Source organism: Sinohyriopsis cumingii, chromosome 12, assembly GCF_028554795.1.
Source record: "Sinohyriopsis cumingii isolate HCF-2022 chromosome 12, ASM2855479v2, whole genome shotgun sequence".
Classification (NCBI taxonomy): Eukaryota; Metazoa; Mollusca; class Bivalvia; order Unionida; family Unionidae; genus Sinohyriopsis; species Sinohyriopsis cumingii.
The window spans coordinates 8,278,164-8,300,953 of NC_142972.1; the positions used below are offsets into that span (position 1 = coordinate 8,278,164).

General features: G+C 32.5%; 1 protein-coding gene across 1 annotated transcript in view; it reads left to right on the forward strand.

The window, feature by feature from the left end:
* Positions 1-455: 455 nt before the first annotated feature.
* Positions 456-22,790, forward strand: part of LOC149785976 (popeye domain-containing protein 1-like) — a 153,615-nt gene continuing 131,280 nt past the window's right edge. The window contains exon 1 of the mRNA XM_089976236.1: positions 456-1,002. The gene's annotated coding sequence lies outside the window, so the exon portion shown is untranslated. The remainder of the gene's footprint in view (positions 1,003-22,790) is intronic.

Here is a 22,790-nt window from a genome sequence, read left to right on the forward strand (position 1 = left end):
TAAAAGGAAATTAATTAATTAGCTGTTTGAATTAATATTCTCCAGAAGTATGCATTACTGTGAGTGAAATAACAATTACAGCTTTGTGCTCATTCCCAAAAGCATTATTTTGAAATTGTTTCAGACATTAAGTTTCATTTTCAGTGAAGGGTTTATCTCAAGGAAATGAATATGTTAATTGCTATCCAATCAAGGGCAAGAGCCATGTTTGAATTAAATCTACCTGAAAAAGTAATCACTCCCCCGTGAAGACCCCCTTTTATTTACAGAGATTTCAATATCTCTTAATGCAGTGTGCATACCTGTTGCAAAGTGCTACTGAATGTTGCCAGGCCCTTGATAAACTGTGTAGAAGCCACATTGTTTTACACCATATACAACTGATAGCCAGCTTCAACCTGCCATCTAATTGAGGACTGTCAGATCAGAGTATATTGTACTACTGGATTTTAGTCATTAGTAAAACAAATAGTACATGACCTACTCTACTGGTGACTTATGCATGGGTAGCTATTATAATTAAGGATGTGTTGTAAGCAAGTAAATATGGTACACAGGATGCTCATTCATCAGATATAGTTTTATTAATGGGAAATTTTCTACAATACTCTAATCCCTTAAGTGAACTCTCTCAGACTGTTTAAGGCTCAAATCCACAAAATGCTTGCATTGTGAGTGCCACATCAAGTTGAGGAGTGACAGGGTTGATTGATCTTTTGCAGACAAAGCCACCAGATTGGTGAAATCAGAAACTTATTTTGTGCTCTGCTGTAATGTTTCACACAAAAGTTGTGACAAATTGTCAGGCCATGGTGAAATAAGAATTTGATTTGGAATTTATACAAAATATTCAGTCAGTTTGTATGGAGACAAGAGAGATCATTATCAGCTGACATAGTTTGTACCAGACAAATTAGATTTTGTGGGTGCAGTGAGGCTGCACAGCATGATGTACAGGATCCATTTGACCATAGAGTAGAGGAAAGTTTATTTTGCACTACGGTAAGTACAAAATTATTACAAACTTGTCCTTGCAATGACAAAACTATTCATTATTGTATATTTATCGCATGAATATTATGTTATTTAAGTTTAATATAAACCCATATCATACTTTTTAATGATATAGCATTATCTAGGATAAAGACATAAATGACATTGTATCATAATGTAGGATAAATACATCAATGACATTGTATCATGATGTAGGATAAAGACATCGATGACATTGTATCATAATGTAGGATAAAGACATAAATGAAATGGTATCATAATGTAGGATAAAGACATAAATGACATGGTATCATAATGTCGGATAAAGACATAAATGACATTGTATCATGATGTAGGATAAAGACATAAATGAAATGGTATCATAATGTAGGATAAAGACATAAATGACATGGTATCATAATGTCGGATAAAGACATAAATGACATTGTATCATGATGTAGGATAAAGACATAAATGACATGGTATCATAATGTGGGATAAATACATCAATGACATTGTATCATGATGTTGGATAAATACATCAATGACATTGTATCATGATGTAGGATAAAGACATTGATGACATTGTATCATGATGTAGGATAAAGACATCAATGACACTGTATCATGATGTAGGATAAAGACATCGATGACATTGTATCATAATGTAGGATAAAGACATAAATGAAATGGTATCATAATGTAGGATAAAGACATAAATGACATTGTATCATGATGTAGGATAAAGACATAAGTGACATTGTATCATGATGTAGGATAAAGACATAAATGAAATGGTATCATGATGTAGGATAAAGACATAAATGACATGGTATCATAATGTAGGATAAAGACATAAATGACATTGTATCATAATGTAGGATAAAGACATACATGAAATGGTATCATGATGTAGGATAAAGACATAAATGAAATGATATCATAATGTAGGATAAAGACATAAATGACATTGTATCATAATGTAGGATAAAGACATACATGAAATGGCATCATGATGTAGGATAAAGACATAAATGAAATGGTATCATAATGTAGGATAAAGACATAAATGACATTGTATCATAATGTAGGATAAAGACATACATGAAATGGTATCATGATGTAGGATAAAGACATAAATGAAATGGTATCATAATGTAGGATAAAGACATAAATGACATTGTATCATAATGTAGGATAAAGACATACATGAAATGGTATCATGATGTAGGATAAAGACATAAACGAAATGGTATCATAATGTAGGATAAAGACATAAATGACATTGTATCATAATGTAGGATAAAGACATAAATGACATGGTATCATAATGTAGGATAAAGACATAAATGACATGGTATCATAATGTAGGATAAAGACATAAATGACATTGTATCATAATGTAGGATAAACACATCAATGACATTGTATCATGATGCAGGATAAATACATCAATGACATTGTATCATGATGTAGGATAAAGAGATTGATGACATTGTATCATGATGTAGGATAAAGACATCGATGACATTGTATCATGATGTAGGATAAAGACATCGATGACATTGTATCATAATGTAGGATAAAGACATAAATGAAATGGTATCATAATGTAGGATAAAGACATAAATGACATTGTACCATGATGTAGGGTAAAGACATAAATGAAATGGTATCATGATGTAGGATAAAGACATAAATGACATGGTATCATGATGTAGGATAAAGACATAAATGAAATGGTATCATGATGTAGGATAAAGACATAAGTGACATTGTATCATGATGTAGGATAAAGACATAAATGAAATGGTATCATGATGTAGGATAAAGACATCGATGACATTGTATCATGATGTAGGATAAAGACATAAATAAAATGGTATCATGATGTAGGATAAAGACATAAGTGACATTGTATCATGATGTAGGATAAAGACATAAATGAAATGGTATCATGATGTAGGATAAAGACATCGATGACATTGTATCATGATGTAGGATAAAGACATAAATAAAATGGTATCATGATGTAGGATAAAGACATAAATGAAATAGTATCATGATGTAGGATAAATACATCAATGACATTGTATCATGATGTAGGATAAAGACATAAATGACATTGTATCATGATGTAGGATAAAGACATAAATGAAATGGCATCATGATGTAGGATAAATACATCAATGACATTGTATCATGATGTAGGATAAAGACATAAATGACACTGTATCATGATGTAGGATAAATACATCAATGACATTGTATCATGATGTAGAATAAAGACATAAATGAAATGTATCATGATGTAGGATAAATACATCAATGACATTGTATCATGATGTAGGATAAAGACATAAATGAAATGGTATCATAATGTAGAAAATAGACATCGATGACATTGTATCATAATGTAGGATAAAGACATAATTGACATTGTATCATAATGTAGAATAAATACATGATATCCAAAGCATATATTTTCAAGATGTTTCACTATTGCTTTTATTGCTTTATTAAATGAAATCAAGTCTATTATGAAGAAATGCAGGAGACATACAAAGTATCCAAGTTTCAATCCATCCTAATGGCAGACTGGCCATCCATTTCAATTCATCAGTCATACTTTCCCTTCCAATCTATAACATTAAAACCATTTGCAATTAAGGGATGAAACTTGTATATCATCGCTAGATGGCAAAACACCATATTGGGTTCCAGCTCAATATTTTATGTTTTCCATCATACTTTACCTTCAGCTTTATAACTTTAGAACTGTTTTTGTGATGAAAGTTCACATCCTCACTAGAAGTCATACCACAGCGAGGTTCTTCTGAGTCAAGATCACACATTATTTCTTCTACTCATTCATTTTAAACCATTTCAGATTAAGGGATAAAACCTGGTATACATGTACTTCATAACTAGGGGGTACTTAAGCTAAAACACAAGGAGTCCTATCTTAAAAATCAAGGTCAAATATTGTACCTTTTGAACTGTCTCAGGTGAAGGGATACAACCTGGTATACATGTTCATAATCATTAGAAGAAGTGTTGTGTACTATACTGGGCCGGGGTGGGTGGGAGGGCCCAATCCTCAAGGTCAAGATCATGACTCAGCACTTTTTGTTTCTTTCACACTTTCTTTTCCACTCAGCAACTTTCAGAACTGTTTGAGGTAAAGTGATTCAACTTGGCATACATTTGATGGGGGGGGGGGGGGTTGATTTTGAACCTCACTGTCATGGTATTATATGTTGACATTTTCTGTTACATTTTCCTTTCAAATCAATAAAAAGGGATGAAACTTGAGTTAACTATATATCAGTAATAAAAGGTGTGTTGCATGCCAAATTGTTGTTCCTATCTTCATTGCCAAGGTCAAAGGTCAATAATTTTGGTTTTAATTACAATTGCTTTTCTGCTTTCTTACTTACAGCTGTTTGAGATTGTTATGTATAATTAATTTGCAGTCTTTGTTAATTTGTTTTTTTTATTAAAAAATGATGTTTCATTATATGCTATTGTAATGTAACATTGTATGTTGGACTTAACCTTGTCCAAAATCAAGTTTATTTTCTACTTGGCCTGAAATATTTTTTTCTATTTATTTATTTTTATTCTGTAAACAACTAATTAATAGCTAAATATTCCCTATGTTTATGGGTTTATTATCAGGACCATTATTAATAGAAGTAAATGTGTTTATTTGAGTCTGGGTCTAAGTTATTGGGATTCTCTACAATTTACCTGGTGTACCTGACATTGTCCAGGTTATATATTATAATTTTAGTAACAGACTTGTAATTTTAGATAATATTCTCTTTGTAAACATTAAGAACTTTTTTAAAGGTTATTTTCCATTAGGTATTTTTTTAAATAGAAAATGTTATTTGTGACCTGAGGTAAAAAAAAAAAGACTATAATCTTGTTACTGGAAAAAATATTTATACATACTTAAGATGTAACAGAATCAATTTGTATTTGTTGTGACCAGTAGTTCATGTGGGCTGGAATTGATTTCTTTAAATTATTCTATTCAAGTGATTATTTTCTCTGTATATAAAAGCTGTTTGAGGTACAGTAATGAACCATGGTGTATGAAAGCTGTTTGAGGTACAGGAATGAACCATGGTGCATAAAAGCTGTTTGAGGTATAGGAATGAACCATTGTGTATGAAAGCTGTTTGAGGTATAGGAATGAATCATGGTGTTTGAAAGTTGTTTGAGGTACAGGAATGAACCATGGTATATAAAAGCTGATTTAGGTACAGGAATGAACCATGGTGTATAAAAGCTGTTTGAGGTACAGGAATTAACTATTTATATGCTGTTTGAGGTACAGGAATGAACCCTGGTAAAATTTTTGTGATGCATAATTCGCCATGAAACTGAGAACTGTAATGTATCACAGTCAAGGTTATACCCAAGTTCAAGGTCACTATTCCATTTCTACACCTTTCCTTTAACATTCTCTAAGACAGGACAATCAAAGTCTGGTTAATTTTGATGTTGGCCCAAGCAATTTACAGCTCTGTGTTTTATAACTTCACCATGGTAGGCATGACAGAAGAGAAATTACTGAATTTGATTGTTTCTCCTTCATGTGATAAATAGAATATTACATTTATTTACTTGGGGAAAACATTTCACACCCTCAAGCTATGATTTTACTTGGGGAAAACATGTCACACCCTCAATCTATGATTTTTACATGGGGAAAACATTTCATTCCCTCAAGCTATGATTTTACTTGGGGAAAATGTTTCATTCCCTGATCTTTAACAAAAGTTTCTAGGTGACAGTTCAGAGAGACAAAAAAAGACCTGAGAACTGAGATGTGAGCTTTGAGATAGGTCCATGAAATGACATGTGACATGATGTAATGCTATATCAAGTTGCATCTGCAGTCCATACAATGCACATCATGCATACAGTCCATACACAGTCCATGCAATGCACAGTATGCATACAGTCCATACACAGTCCATGCAATGCAAAGTATGCATACAGTCTATACACAGTCCATGCAATGCACAGCATGCATAAAGTCCATGCACAGTCCATGCAATGTACAGTATGTATACAGTCCATACACAGTCCATGCAATGCACAATATGCATACAGTTCATACACAGTCCATGCAATGCACAGTATGCATACAGTCCATACAGTCCATGCAATGCACATTATGCATAGAGTCCATACACAGTCCATGCAATGCACAGTATGCATACAGTCCATACACAGTCCATGCAATGCACAGTATGCATACAGTCCATACACAGTCCATGCAATGCAAAGTATGCATACAGTCTATACACAGTCCATGCAATGCACAGTATGCATAAAGTCCATGCACAGTCCATGCAATGCACAGTATGCATACAGTCCATACACAGTCCATGCAATGCACAGTATGCATACAGTCCATACACAGTCCATGCAATGTGCAGCAAAGAAAAATTTAGTAAAGCAACTGAATTATGCAATAACACTTTTCTTAATTAATCAATATTAATGACATTAGAAACAGTTTCTGGTTATGTAGATAGCATCCACTGCTGATATAAACTCAGTTAATGGTTATAAGGACGAGAGTATATATTTATGCCTTCACTCTCCATATTAATCTCCCAGAACGATAACGTTATTCATTATACAGAATACATATCTATTTCTCCATCATTAATGTAAAATATCATTGTGATTAAGCTTCCAAGGTATTGACAACTGGAAAGTTTATTCCAAAAGAAGAATATTCAATGCAGCATCCACAAAACAGTGACCTCTTTTAGCTGTTGCAGTAGCTTTTCCAGTCATCAACTGCATATAGAGTTTTCAAGTATCTTGCAAGACCAGAACCATCCATCAAGTATCCACGACATCCAAAAAGCTTAATTCATTGTGATGTCTACCAAATTTTTGGTATGGCATGTGGGGGGGGGACCTGATGAAAAATAAAGTCCCATACTTGTACAAGTAAATCTGGATCTTTCAAATGATTTCCAGTGAATGATGTTGACTCAAATATATTTACATATTATGTTATTATAGACTGGAGTCTACATTGTTCACAGTTCAGACTACATCTTACACTTGACAATACACAGTCTACATTGTTCACAGTTCAGACTACATCTTACACTTGACAATACACAGTCTACATTGTTCACAGTTCAGACTTCATCTTACACTTGACAATACACAGTCTACATTGTTCACAGTTCAGACTACATCTTACACTTGACAATACACAGTCTACATTGTTCACAGTTCAGACTGCATCTTACACTTGACAATACACAGTCTACATTGTTCACAGTTCAGACTACATCTTACACTTGACAATACACAGTCTACATTGCTCATTCTTTATGTACATTGCTCACAGCTCAGTCTACATCATAGACATGAAAATACAATTTTTCAGATACATTTTGTCTCTACAAATTATGTTAATTTAAATATTATAATAAATGTTATATTAAATGTTATATTAAATATTATAATAAATGTTATATTAAATGTCATATTAAATCCAGAGAAATCTTGAGATCTTGAGCTTCGCGATATGTTAGTTCATTGTGTTGAATAACAAAATACAATAAAATCCTAAATAGGACTTGGATTTCATTTAAAAACCAGATTACATTCAATAGACTTTGTTCAATGAAATACTTCATCAACAATAGGAGACCAAAATGGAAGATTGATTTTTCTTTTCCTCCAATCATTGTTTCCTGCAGTATGTTATTACAGCAGGTTATTACCACAGGGAATACTTGAAAATCCAATCTCATTTGAACTTTACAAAGCAGTATATCTCTTTTGAACTTTACAAGCTGTATACCTCATTTGAAATTTCCAAGCTGTATATCTCATTTGAAATTTCAGAGCTGTTAATTTCATTTGAAATTTCCAAGCTGTTTATCTCTTTCAAATTTCAAAGCTGTATATCTCATGTTTTTTATATAAAGATACACATGCTTTTGTAATTTAACTTTGAACCAACCATAAAAATATTGGTTCTTTTATTTTCACATTGCTAAACAATAATTGACTTTTTTATTGAAAAAAGAAATCCTAATGATTTACATAAGGTTTGCAAGTATATGGTGAAAGTTTAATGAACATTGAACAAAAAATATCAAAACCTTCCAAAGACTTGAATTTTGTTTTACACAGTCAAAATGGCAAAGGTAACCCATCACTCCGACTCAACCATCCAAACACTTCCTTCCAACTGCTCTTGTTATGAGTCATACCTTGCTGGCAATTGAACTGGTCACTGGTCAACTATGTTACTATTCACACCTTGCTGGCTATTGAACTGGTCAATGGTTCATTATGTTACCATTCACATCTTGCTGGCAATTGAACTGGCCAGTGGTTCATTATGTTACCATTCACACCTTACTGGCAATTGAACTGGTCAGTGGTAACTAGTCAGTGTTCAATTATGTTACCATTCACACCTTGCTGGCAATTGAACTGGTCAGTGGTTCATTATGTTACCATTCACACCTTGCTGGCAATTGAACTGGTCAGTGGTAACTAGTCAGTGTTCAATTATGTTACCATTCACACCTTGCTGGGAATTGAACTGGTCAGTGGTCAATTATGTTACCATTCACACCTTGATGGCAATTGAACTGGTCAGTGGTTCATTATGTTAACATTCACAACTTGCTGGCAATTGACCTGGCCAGTGGTTCATTATGTTACCATTCACACCTTGCTGGCAATTGAACTGGTCATTGGTTCATTATGTTATCATTCACACCTTGCTGGCAATTGAACTGGTCAGTGGTTCATTATGTTAACATTCACAACTTGCTGGCAATTGACCTGGCCAGTGGTTCATTATGTTATCATTCACACCTTGCTGGCAATTGAACTGGTCATTGGTTCATTATGTTACCATTCACACCTTGCTGGCAATTGAACTGGTCAGTGGTTCATTATGTTACCATTCACACCTTGCTGGCAATTGAACTGGTCAGTGGTTCATTATGTTACCATTCACACCTTGCTGGCAATTGAACTGGTCAGTGGTTCATTGTTAATATTCATACCTAGGAATGTTTAAATGGCAATGTGTTCTGCCCATACTAACCTCTAACCTCAGACTTTCTAGGAACTTTTAAATGACAGTGTGTTCGACTAACCTCGGACTTTCCTCAGGATTAATCTCAGCTTTTCTCATTATTGAAGTAACTGATGACCAATTTCCCACATCAGTAGTTTTGAGCAGAGGAAAACTTCAACATGGACAATCAAGTTAAAACAAGAGCTTTGTTTTCACTAGAATATTCAGCAGGAACATAATAATATTCTTTTTAGGAATTTAAATTTTTATTTGTTTAACAGCATTAGAAAGACCAATACATAGCCAGACATGAACAGCAAAACAACATGGGTCATTTGTGTGGCTTTCATGAACAGCATTACAATATAGGAAATTTCTGTGGTTTCTATAAACAGCATTACAACATCGGTCATTTATGTAGCTTCTGTGAACAGCATTTCAACATGGGTCATTTCTGTGGCTTCTATGAACAGCATTTCAACATGGGTCATTTCTGTGGCTTCTGTGAACAGCATTTCAACATGGGTCATTTCTGTGGCTTCTATGAACAGCATTACAACATGGGTCATTTGTGTGGCTTCTGTCAACAGCATTACCACATGGGTTATTTGTGTGGCTTTCATGAACAACATTACAATATGGGTCATTTGTGTGGCTTCTATGAACAGCATTACAACATGGGTCATTTGTGTGGCTTCTATGAACAGCATTTCCACATGGGTCTTTTCTGTGGCTTCCATGAACAGTATTACAACATTTTTTATATTTTTTTATTTTTTTATTAACCCTGTAATAGGTTGACTACTGGATCAAGGAACCATCCCAAGGTCACCTTACAATCAAACATTTCTGGTTATCAGATAATCTAGCAATAATAAATATAATCTACGGAAAAGGAAAACACACACACACACACAAACACACACACACACACATGCATAAGGCACACAATCTAGGTGACATGGACTTTGTGATATTACAGTATTTTGTTCCCGTTTACCAATGACTATGATACAAGTTACATATCCATTATTGAGGTCCACTTTTGGAGAAATTTGTCATCTTTTTTATTTGCCTTAGCAGTGTATTTTTCAATGTTCTTATGCATTGGAACTATTTGCTTAAAAGCAAAAATAGAAGGATTTTTCATATTGAATCTGCATGTATAAATATAATATTTTGCCAAAATAAGCAGGAAATTACCCAAACTGTCCAGTTGATCACTTCCTATGAATGTTTCTTTTTTGGACAAATGTACAATATTTGGGCAAAAAGGTGCAAAAACTTTAATAAAACTGTGCCAAAACTGTGAAATAATACTGCAATCATAAAAGAGATGCTCAACACTTTCATTTTCACTCTTACAGAAAGTAGATCTGTTGTCATCTAATATCTTAATTCTTTTCAGAAAATCATTAGTAGCAATTATTCAATGGATTAATTTAAAGTTAAAAGAGATCTGCTTGGTATCCTTGGTACAGCGTTTCATCTGGCAATTAATCTCAGACCATTCCTCACTACTTATATTTTTATTAAATACTTGCATCCAAGTTTCTTGCTTCACAGCGTGTTGCTGTGAAGGGGCAAATTTCTGGCGATCTATGAAGTACACATTAACTTGAGACCCAAGAACAATTAATTAGATTTATGGGGACATGCGAGTGTCAAATCACCATACTGCCATGACTGGTAATGTCTTTTCAAGGGGAGAATTTTATTCTTAATTAAGCATTTGTTTATACAGCAGCCAGATGGACTATTAGGGACACGGTAAACTCTGATTTCATGGTAAAATTGTCACAAATTGAGAATTTCCATTAACCCATATTCGCAACATAGAAGGTCAAATTGACCCCAGATTTGTTGCCTCTGGAAAAAGGCAGCAAATATACTTAATCCTGATTGGTTACGCTAAAAAGGGGCGTGTTTCCCACACTAAATTTCCTAGTTTTAATATTGCCACATTGAACAATTTAATCAGTCTAAGCTTTTCTGCAAGAGAAAAACAAGTGTAAAGAAGAATCTGGGAGAAATTTGGGAGAAATTCTCTCATAAAACTGTTGTCCAAGAGGACTGTTGTCGAAGGAAAAACCGAAGAACAAATTTGGTGATAGAAGTGAGGAACGTTGAAAGCAAAGGGAGAAAATAGCTCCTGGGATGTATTATCTCTGCAACGTATGGTGTGACATATTAATTCTGTGATGTATGGTGCGACATATTATTCTGAGACGAATTCTGAGACTATCTCTGAGACGTATAGCGAGACGTACTTATCCTGAGATCCAGGTATCTGTGAATCTACGTGCTACGCACAGAGTGAGGACCGAAAAAGGCAAGACCGATGAAAGTTGAAGGAACAGCTACAGTGAAAGTGGAGTGGATGGAGAAGCAGGTTATGCAATTGTACAAGGCATTGACTTTGATTGTTCACTCGATCCTATGATGAACTATATCTATCAGTAAACAGATCAGCTACTTTATTTAAATATATTTGTGTCTTTGTAATTCTGTGAAAGGTTTATATCTAAAAGCAGAGTATATTCCTGATGTAATGAATTCTCACAGTTGTTTTATGTAATTGATTAAACTGTTTGTTTACATGTACGGGGGCTCATGTTGGTTTGTTCTATATATCTGTTCAGATCTCTATCTATTCCACCTATAAGTTTCACCACTTATATTTATATTTACTTGAACCAGGCAATGATATCGAGGGTGGTCAACCTCTAGATAATGAAAACCAAATTAAGCGGACAGCTTGAAAGAAGGTACGATCTGCCAACCCACACCTCTTGCAAGAAGAGGGGACTTTGTGTATGGTTTCTACAAAGTGGACCGTGGGTAGCATGACACCCGATTACAGCTGCCTTTTAGTTTTTTTTAAATAATCTTTGTAAACAAACTTGAGTGATTTTTGTATTTGCAAGTTCATTATTTTATCCTCCTGTTTATCAAAATTATTATGTACTAAATGTTTTTTTATGGCTTCTTTCCATGCTTTTGGAATTTTGGATATGAAGGAGAAGTATTTCAAAAAATCATCGCTTCTAGTTTTTTGTTTTATTATTTCAGAAAGTATTAAATTACCATGATCATCTACTAGATCATTCACAATTTCAAAACCAGCTTCTGTCCAGGATTTGTATTGATAGAACATTTTTTTTTTGGGGGGGGACAAAACACTCATGGAAAGATACTCGTTAGGACTTTGCGGTTCCTCTTTCCAATTGGATACTGCCAAAATTACATCTCTCCAAAAAGTTTTTTTAATGAACTTACTAAATTCTTCGCACTTCACACATGCAGCCTAGGATGAACTGAACTCACTATTTCAATATCTTTGTACAATATACATAAATTACCCTTGGGTATCGTTGTACACAAAAAAAAACGATTACATGTATTTAATAAATAAAAAGATTTATACAATTCCATGACACTGGATAGGTAAAGTAAAGTAAAAACCACTGAATGTTATTGAAGGGACTGCATTCTCTGGATGGCTATTATAGAAGTCACTATGTTAGTGAAAGTATTGCATTCTTTGGCTTGGTATTATAGAAACTACTGTATGTTATTAAAGGGACTGCATTCTACTGATGGGTATTATAGAAACCACTCTATGTTATTAAAGGGACTGCATTCCACTGATGGATATTATAGAAACCACTGTATGTTATTAAAGGGACTGCATTCCACTGATGGGTATTATAGAAACCACTGTATGTTATTAAAGAGACTGAATTCCACTGATGGGTATTATAGAAACCACTGTATGTTATTTAAGGGACTGCATTCTACTGATTGGTATAATAGAAACCACAGTATGTTATTAAAGGGACTGCATTCCACTGATGGGTATTATAGAAACTACTGTATGTTATTTAAGGGACTGCATTCCTCTGATGGGTATTATAGAAACCACTGTATGTTATTTAAGGGACTGCATTCCTCTGATGGGTATTATAGAAACCACTGTATGTTATTTAAGGGACTGCATTCCACTGATGGGTATTATAGAAACTACTGTATGTTATTTAAGGGACTGCATTCCTCTGATGGGTATTATAGAAACTACTGTATGTTATTTAAGGGACTGCATTCCTCTGATGGGTATTATAGAAACCACTGTATGTTATTTAAGGGACTGCATTCCTCTGATGGGTATTATAGAAACTACAGTATGTTATTAAGGTCTCAATGGACAGTTTATCTGGTGGATTTTCACCCGACAATGACCTATTGCAGAAAAATGAGAATAATTTTACACTGAAGATACAAATAAAAACAAACTAATGATTTATGTAGAAAGCATACATGTGAAATTTATACTGCAGCAATCAGGTTAATTCCTAATGCAACTGGTGGCTTTTATACTGAACCATCACTGCCACCAACCCCTCTTTTTTGCATTCGTTTTTGACAGGAAAGAGCTATTTTCAATATTTTCCTGTGTTATTGAAGGGACTGTATTCTACTGATGCGTATTTTAGAAACTACTGTATGTTATTAAAGGGACTGCATTCTACTGATGGGTATTATAAAAACTACTGTATGTTATTAAAGGGACTGCATTCTACTGATTCGTATTATAGAAACCACTGTATGTTATTAAAGGGACTGCATTCTACTGATGGGTATTATAGAAACCACTCTATGTTATTGAAGGGATTGCATTCTACTGATGGGTATTATAGAAACCACTCTATGTTATTGAAGGGACTGCATTCTACTGATGGGTATTATAGAAACTACTGTATGTTATTTAAGGGACTGCATTCCACTGATGGGTATTATAGAAACAACTGTATGTTATTTAAGGGACTGCATTCCACTGATGGGTATTATAGAAACTACTGTATGTTATTGAAGGGACTGCATTCACTGATGGGTATTATAGAAACCACTATGTTATTAAAGGGACTGCATTCCACTGATGGGTATTATAGAAACCACTATGTTATTAAAGGGACTGCATTCCACTGATGGGTATTATAGAAACCATTATGTTATTAAAGGGACTGAATTCTACTGATGGGTATTATAGAAACTACTGTATGTTATTAAAGGGACTGCATTCCACTGATGGGTATTATAGAAACTACTGTATGTTATTGAAGGGACTGCATTCACTGATGGGTATTATAGAAACCACTATGTTATTAAAGGGACTGCATTCCACTGATGGGTATTATAGAAACCACTATGTTATTAAAGGGACTGCATTCCACTGATGGGTATTATAGAAACCATTATGTTATTAAAGGGACTGAATTCTACTGATGGGTATTATAGAAACTACTGTATGTTATTAAAGGGACTGCATTCCACTGATGGGTATTATAGAAACTACTGAATGTTATTTAAGGGACTGCATTCCACTGATGAGTATTATATAAACTACTGTATGTTATTAAAGGGACTGCATTCTACTGATTGGTATTATAGAAACCACTCTATGTTATTAAAGGGACTGCATTTCACTGATGGGTATTATAGAAACTACTGTATGTTATTAAAGGGACTGCATTCTACTGATTGGTATTATAGAAACCACTCTATGTTATTGAAGGAACTACATTCTACTGATGGGTATTATAGAAATTACTGTATTTTATTAAAGGGACTGCATTCCACTGATGGGTATTATAGAAACTGCTGTATGTTGTTAAAGGGACTGCATTCTACTGATTGGTATTATAGAAACTACAGTATGTTATTTAAGGGACTGCATTCTTCTGATCGGTATAATGGAAACCACTGTATGTTATTTAAGGGACTGCATTCCACTGATGGGTATTATAGAAACTACTGTATGCTATTAAAGGGACTGCATTCTACTGATGGGTATTATAGAAACTACTGTATGTTATTTAAGGGACTGCATTCCACTGATGGGTATTATGGAAACTACTGTATGCTATTAAAGGGACTGAATTCTACTGATTGGTATTATAGAAACCACTGTATGTTATTTAAGGGACTGCATTCTACTAATTGGTCTAATAGAAACCACTCTATGTTATTAAAGGGACTGCATTCCACTGATGGGTATTATATAAACTACTGTATGTTATTAAAGGGACTGCATTCCACTGATGGGTATTATATAAACTATTGTATGTTATTTAAGGGACTGCATTCCACTGATTGGTATTATAGAAATGACTATGTTATTAAACGGACCGCATTCTACTGATTGATATTATAGAGACCACTGTATGTTATTGAAGGGACTGCATTCTACTGATAGGTAGTATAGAAACCACTGAATGTTATTGAAGGGACTGCATTTTACTGATTGGTATTATAGAAACTACTGTTTGTTATTGAAGGGACTGCATTTTACTGATTGGTATTATAGAAACTACTGTTTGTTATTGAAGGGTCTACATTCTACTGATTGGTATTATAGAAACCACTGAATGTTATCGAAGGGGCTGCATTCTATTGATTGGTATTATAGAAATCATTGTATTATTTAAGGGACTGCATTCTACTAATGGATATTTTTTTGAGAAAATAAAATGAATGGGTCTCATCATTAAATGTTCAAAATTAATAACTACTAAATATTATGAATACATCAAACTAAATTTCTGATCTGCTATCAGTGTACAGTGTAATTATTCCCTTTACTTTGATCTATAGTGCCACCACATAATGGGAACTTCCCTCATTAACATTGGAAGACATTTGTCATTCTGCTGTGATGAGCAGTGCTGTATAGAATGGCTTCAATAATCATGCTCCATTTGGTCTTGTTTTATGCTTCATGGCATTCATTATAATGAATATTGACAGGAATGCCCTCAATATTTCAAATATAGCCAGTGATAGATTGGATTGTCAATGGTAATTAACCACCCTCTTTTTACAGGTTTCTACAGTTTAAAAGTACAAATGATCTAATTTAGTTGACACGTTAAAGTTAATAAAAATATGATGACATTAAACAAAAGAACATGGTGAAAAAAGTAAATGTTTCAGTGATGAAGGGTGGGGTGGAGTTTAGGATTTTCTCAAGAATATTTTGTCTGTTCCTTATAATGGACACCTTTAAAGATTGGACATATGGACAGAGAGGAGGGCAAATCAAGACAGAAATAATGTTTGTGCCAAAAGAGTGGCCAGAATTTTACTTGACCTAAACTAAAAATGCCAGCCTGCCAACCCATAGCTGTAGATTATATGCTCAATTCCTTAACAGACTGAATATCTTCTGATATATGAACCATATATATTTTTGTATGTATGTGAATTTAGTGTTGTAGGTGTGTTTGTGAATTGTGTGTTGTGGGTCTGTATGTGATTTGAGTGTTGTATGTGTATATGTGAATTGAGTGTTGTAGATAGGTATGTGAATTGTGTATTGTGGGTGTTGGGTGTGTATGTGATTTGAGTGTTGTAGGTGTGTATGTGAATTGAGTGTTGTAGGTGTGTATGTGAACTGAGTGTTGTAGGTGTATATGTGAATTGAGTGTTGTAGGTAGGTATGTGAGTTGAATGTTGTAGGCATGCACGTGAATTGAGTGTTGTAGGTGTATATGTGAATTGAGTGTTGTAGGTAGGTATGTGAACTGAGTGTTGTAGGTGTGTATGTGAATTGAGTGTTGTAGGTAGGTATGTGAATTGAGTGTTGTAGGTAGGTATGTGAATTGAGTTGTAGGCATGCATGTGAATTGTGTGTTGTAGGTAGGTATGTGAATTGTGTGTTGTGTGTGTTGGGTGTGTATGTGATTTGAGTGTTGTAGGTGTGTATGTGAACTGAGTGTTGTAGGTGTATATGTGAACTGAGTGTTGTAGGTGTGTATGTGAGTTGAATGTTGTAGGCATGCATGTGAATTGAGTGTTGTAGGTAGGTATGTGAATTGAGTATTGTAGGTAGGTATGTGAATTGAGTGTTGTAGGTGTGTATGTGAATTGAGTGTTGTAGGTAGGTATGTGAATTGAGTGTTGTAGGTAGGTATGTGAATTGAGTTGTAGGCATGCATGTGAATTGTGTGTTGTAGGTAGGTATGTGAATTGTGTGTTGTGGGTGTTGGGTGTGTATGTGAACTGAGTGTTGTAGGTGTGTATGTGAATTGAGTACTGTAGGTGTGAATGTGAATTGAGTGTTGTAGGTGTGTATGTGAATTTAGTGTTGTAGCTGTGTATGCATGAGTATTGTAGGTGTGTATGTGAAATGAGCATTGTATGCATATGAGTTGAGTGTTGTAGGTGTGTATGTGAACTGAGTGTTGTATGCATGTGAGTTGAGTGTTGTAGGTGTGTATGTGAATTGTGTAATGTAGGTGTGTATATGAATTGAGTATTGTATGTGTATGTCAAGCGAGTGTTGTAGGTTTGTATGTGAATTGAGTATTGTAGGTGTGCATATGAATTGAGTATTGTAGGTATGTATGTGAATTGAGTGTTGTAGGTATGTGAGTTGAATGTTGTAGGTATGTGAATTGAGTGTCATACATATATTAGTGGAGTATTGTATGTAGGTGAGTTGAACATTGTATGTATCTGAGTTGAGTGTTGTAGGTATGTGAGTTGAGTGTTGTAGGTATGTGAATTGAGTATTGTAGGTATTTGAGTTGAGTGTTGTATGCATGTGAGTTGAGTGTTGTATGTATGTGAATTGAATATTATAGTTGTGTATGTGAACTGAGTTTTATAGGTGTGTATGGTAATTGAGTTCTGTGTAGGTGAATTGAGTATTATAGGTGTGCATGTGAGTTGAGTGTTGTATGTATGTGAATTGAGTGTTGTACATATGTGAGTTGAGTGTTTTATATATGTGAGTTGAGTGTTGTATGTATGTGAATTGAGTGTTGTATGTATGTGAGTTGAGTGTTGTACATATGTGAGTTGAGTGTTTTATATATGTGAGTTGGGTGTTGAATGTATGTGAATTGAGTATTATAGGTGTGTATGTGAGTTGAGTGTTGTATGTATGTGAATTGAGTGTTGTACATATGTGAGTTGAGTGTTTTATATATGTGAGTTGAGTGTTGAATGTATGTGAATTGAGTATTATAGGTGTGTATGTGAGTTGAGTGTTGTATGTATGTGAATTGAGTGTTGTATGTGTGTATATGCATTGAGTATTATAGGTGTGTATGTGAGTTGAGTGTTGTAGGTACACAGCCACTCTATTGCTATGTAACATTGACTATGCACGACTTTAACTGTTAGTACTTAGAAAATTAATGGTATGAAGGACAAATATTTTGAGGTTTTATTATATTTCAACATTGATAACATTGTATTTCAACATTGATAACATTATATTTCAACATTGATAACATTGTATTTCAACATTGATAACATTGTATTTCAACATTCATAACATTATATTTCAACATTCATAACATTGTATTTCAACATTGATAACATTGTATTTCAACATTGATAACATTGTATTTCAACATTGATAACATTGTATTTCAACATTGATAACATTATATTTCAACATTCATAACATTGTATTTCAACATTAATAACATTGTATTTCAACATTGATAACATTGTATTTCAACATGATAACATTGTATTTCAACATTGATAACATTATATTTCAACATTCATAACATTGTATTTCAACATTGATAACATTATATTTCAACATTGATAACATTGTATTTCAACATTGATAACATTGTATTTCAACATTGATAACATTGTATTTCAACATTGATAACATTATAGTTCAACATTGATAACATTGTATTTCAACATTGATAACATTGTATTTCAACATTGATAACATTGTATTTCAACATTCATAACATTATATTTCAACATTGATAACATTGTATTTCAACATTGATAACATTGTATTTCAACATTGATAACATTGTATTTCAACATTCATAACATTGTATTTCAACATTCATAACATTGTATTTCAACATTGATAACATTATATTTCAACATTCATAACATTGTATTTCAACATTGATAACATTGTATTTCAACATTGATAACATTGTATTTCAACATGATAACATTGTATTTCAACATTGATAACATTATATTTCAACATTGATAACATTGTATTTCAACACTGATAACATTATATTTTAACATTGATAACATTGTAATTCAACATTGATAACATTGTATTTCAACATTGATGACATTATATTTCAACATTGATAACATTGTATTTCAACATTGATAACATTGTATTTCAACATTGATAACATTGTATTTCAACATTGATAACATTGTATTTCAACATTGATAACATTATATTTCAACATTCATAACATTGTATTTCAACATTGATAACATTGTATTTCAACATTGATAACATTATATTTCAACATGATAACATTGTATTTCAACATTGATAACATTATATTTCAACATTGATAACATTGTATTTCAACATTGATAACATTATATTTCAACATTCATAACATTATATTTCAACATTGATAACATTGTATTTCAACATTGATAACATTGTATTTCAACATTGATAACATTATATTTCAACATTGATAACATTGTATTTCAACATTGATAACATTATATTTCAACATTCATAACATTGTATTTCAACATTGATAACATTGTATTTCAACATTAACATTGTATTTCAACATTGATAACATTGTATTTCAACATTGATAACATTATATTTCAACATTGATAACATTGTATTTCAACATTGATAACATTGTATTTCAACATTGATAACATTATAGTTCAACATTGATAACATTGTATTTCAACATTGATAACATTATATTTTAACATTCATAACATTGTATTTCAACATTGATAACATTGTATTTCAACATTAACATTTTATTTCAACATTGATAACATTGTATATCAACATTGATAACATTGTATTTCAACATTGATAACATTGTATTTCAACATTGATAACATTGTATTTCAACATTGATAACATTGTATTTCAACATTGATAACATTATATTTCAACATTGATAACATTGTATTTCAACATTGATAACATTGTATTTCAACATTCATAACATTGTATTTCAACATTCATAACATTATATTTCAACATTCATAACATTGTATTTCAACATTCATAGCATTATATTTCAACATTGATAACATTGTATTTCAACATTGATAACATTGTATTTCAACATTCATAACATTGTATTTCAACATTGATAGCATTGTATTTCAACATTGATAGCATTGTATTTCAACATTGATAACATTGTATTTCAACATTGATAACATTGTATTTCAACATTGATAACATTGTATATCAACATTGATAACATTGTATTTCAACATTCATAACATTGTATTTCAACATTCATAACACTGTATTTCAACATTGATAACATTGTATTTCAACATTCATAGCATTATATTTCAACATTGATAACATTGTATTTCAACATTGATAACATTGTATTTCAATATTCATAACATTGTATTTCAACATTGATAGCATTGTATTTCATCATTGATAACATTATATTTCAACATTGATAACATTGTATTTCAACATTGATAACATTGTATTTCAACATTGATAACATTGTATTTCAACATTGATAACATTATATTTCAACATTGATAACATTGTATTTCAACATTGATAACATTGTATTTCAACATTCATAACATTGTATATCAACATTCATAACATTCCTCTTTCACTTGAGAAGTATATGAAAGTTAAAAAATGACAAGCAATACAACACATTTTTCTTGAAGAAAAAGAAAACATTAACACAGATTGCAGATTTTGTCATTTTTGCTAAATGTTTTAAACAGCATTTTCTATGTGATATTGCTCCATTATGAACCATACTCTTGTTATTTACAGCATTATGAACTGTACTCCTGTGATTTAGAGCATTATGAACCCTAATATTGTGATTTACAGCATTATGAACCGTACTCTTGTGATTTACAGCATTATGAACTGTACTCTTGTGATTTACAGCATTATGAACTGTACTCTTGTGATTTACAGCATTATGAACCATACTCTTGTGATTTTGAGCATTACTCTACTCTTGTTATTTACAGCATTATGAACCATACTCTTGTTATTTACAGCATTATGAACTGTACTTTTGTGATTTACAGCATTATGAACCATACTCTTGTGATTTTGAGCATTATGAACCCTACTCTTGTTATTTACAGCATTATGAACCCTACTCTTGTGATTTACAGCATTATGAACCATACTCTTGTTATTTACAGCATTATGAACTGTACTTTTGTGATTTACAGCATTATGAACCATACTCTTGTGATTTTGAGCATTATGAACCATACTCTTGTTATTTACAGCATTATGAACCCTACTCTAGTGATTTACAGCATTATGAACCATACTCTTGTTATTTACAGCATTATGAACTGTACTTTTGTGATTTACAGCATTATGAACTGTACTTTTGTGATTTACAGCATTATGAACCATACTCTTGTGATTTTGAGCATTATGAACCCTACTCTTGTTATTTACAGCATTATGAACCCTACTCTTGTGATTTACAGCATTATGAACCATACTCTTGTTATTTACAGCATTATGAACTGTACTCTTGTGATTTACAGCATTATGAACTGTACTCTTGTGATTTACAGCATTATGAACCATACTCTTGTTATTTACAGCATTATGAACTGTACTCTTGTGATTTACAGCATTATGAACCATGTTATTTACAGCTGAATATTATGTGAACTGTCTCAGGGCTTTTTGAAGAAACATTTCATGTTAAATCTATTTAAGTTTCTAAACAACATTCCTTTTTTTAAGTACAAAACATTTTCTTTTAATTCCTTATAAACTAAATGGCTTTTTGTTCTATGGATCAATGTACAAATTCACTGAAGTGGTTTTGGGGTTCTATGTAACAATATACAATTTCATTGCAGTAAATTAAATGGGGTGTTTTGTTCTATGTATCAATGTACAAATTAATTGCAGTAAACTTATTTTTTGGGGGAGGGTCAATAGAATTGTTCACCTTTTGAAAAGGCTATATCAATGCCAATCACACACAATAGTTTTTTCAACACTATTTCATTGAAAGATAATCTTTCATATTTGTCAGTTTGGAAATCACAGACCCTCAGGATTAGACAAGCTTAATTACTGGCTACAAATTCTGACCTAATATTTAGTAAGCATCAGGGATAACATTTAGCAAGCATAAGAGATAACATTTAGCAATCATCAGGGATAACATTTAGCAAGCATCAGTGATAACATTAGTAAGCATTAGGGATAACATTAGTAAGCATCAGGGATAACATTTAGCAAACATCAGGAATAGCATTTAGCAAACATCAGGAATAGCATTTAGCAAACATCAGTGATAACATTAGTAAGCATCAGTGATAACATTAGTAAGCATCAGTGATAACATTAGTAAGCATCAGTGATAACAATAGTAAGCATCAGGGATAACATTAGTAAGCATCAAGAATAACATTTAGCAAGCATCAAGGATAACATTTAGCAAACATCAGGGATAGCATTTAGCAAGCATCAGTGATAACATTAGTAAGCATCATTGATAAAATTAGTAAAGCATTAAGGATTAGAATACAGTTATAAGTCCATGTGAAAAGTCATTATATCTCTCAGGAAAATTTGAGGACTTCCTCATCTGTTTTTTCTTAAATAATCAAAAGACTCTGTGCTGTACAGTTTTAGTACTAAAGAAATATTTTTCATCCT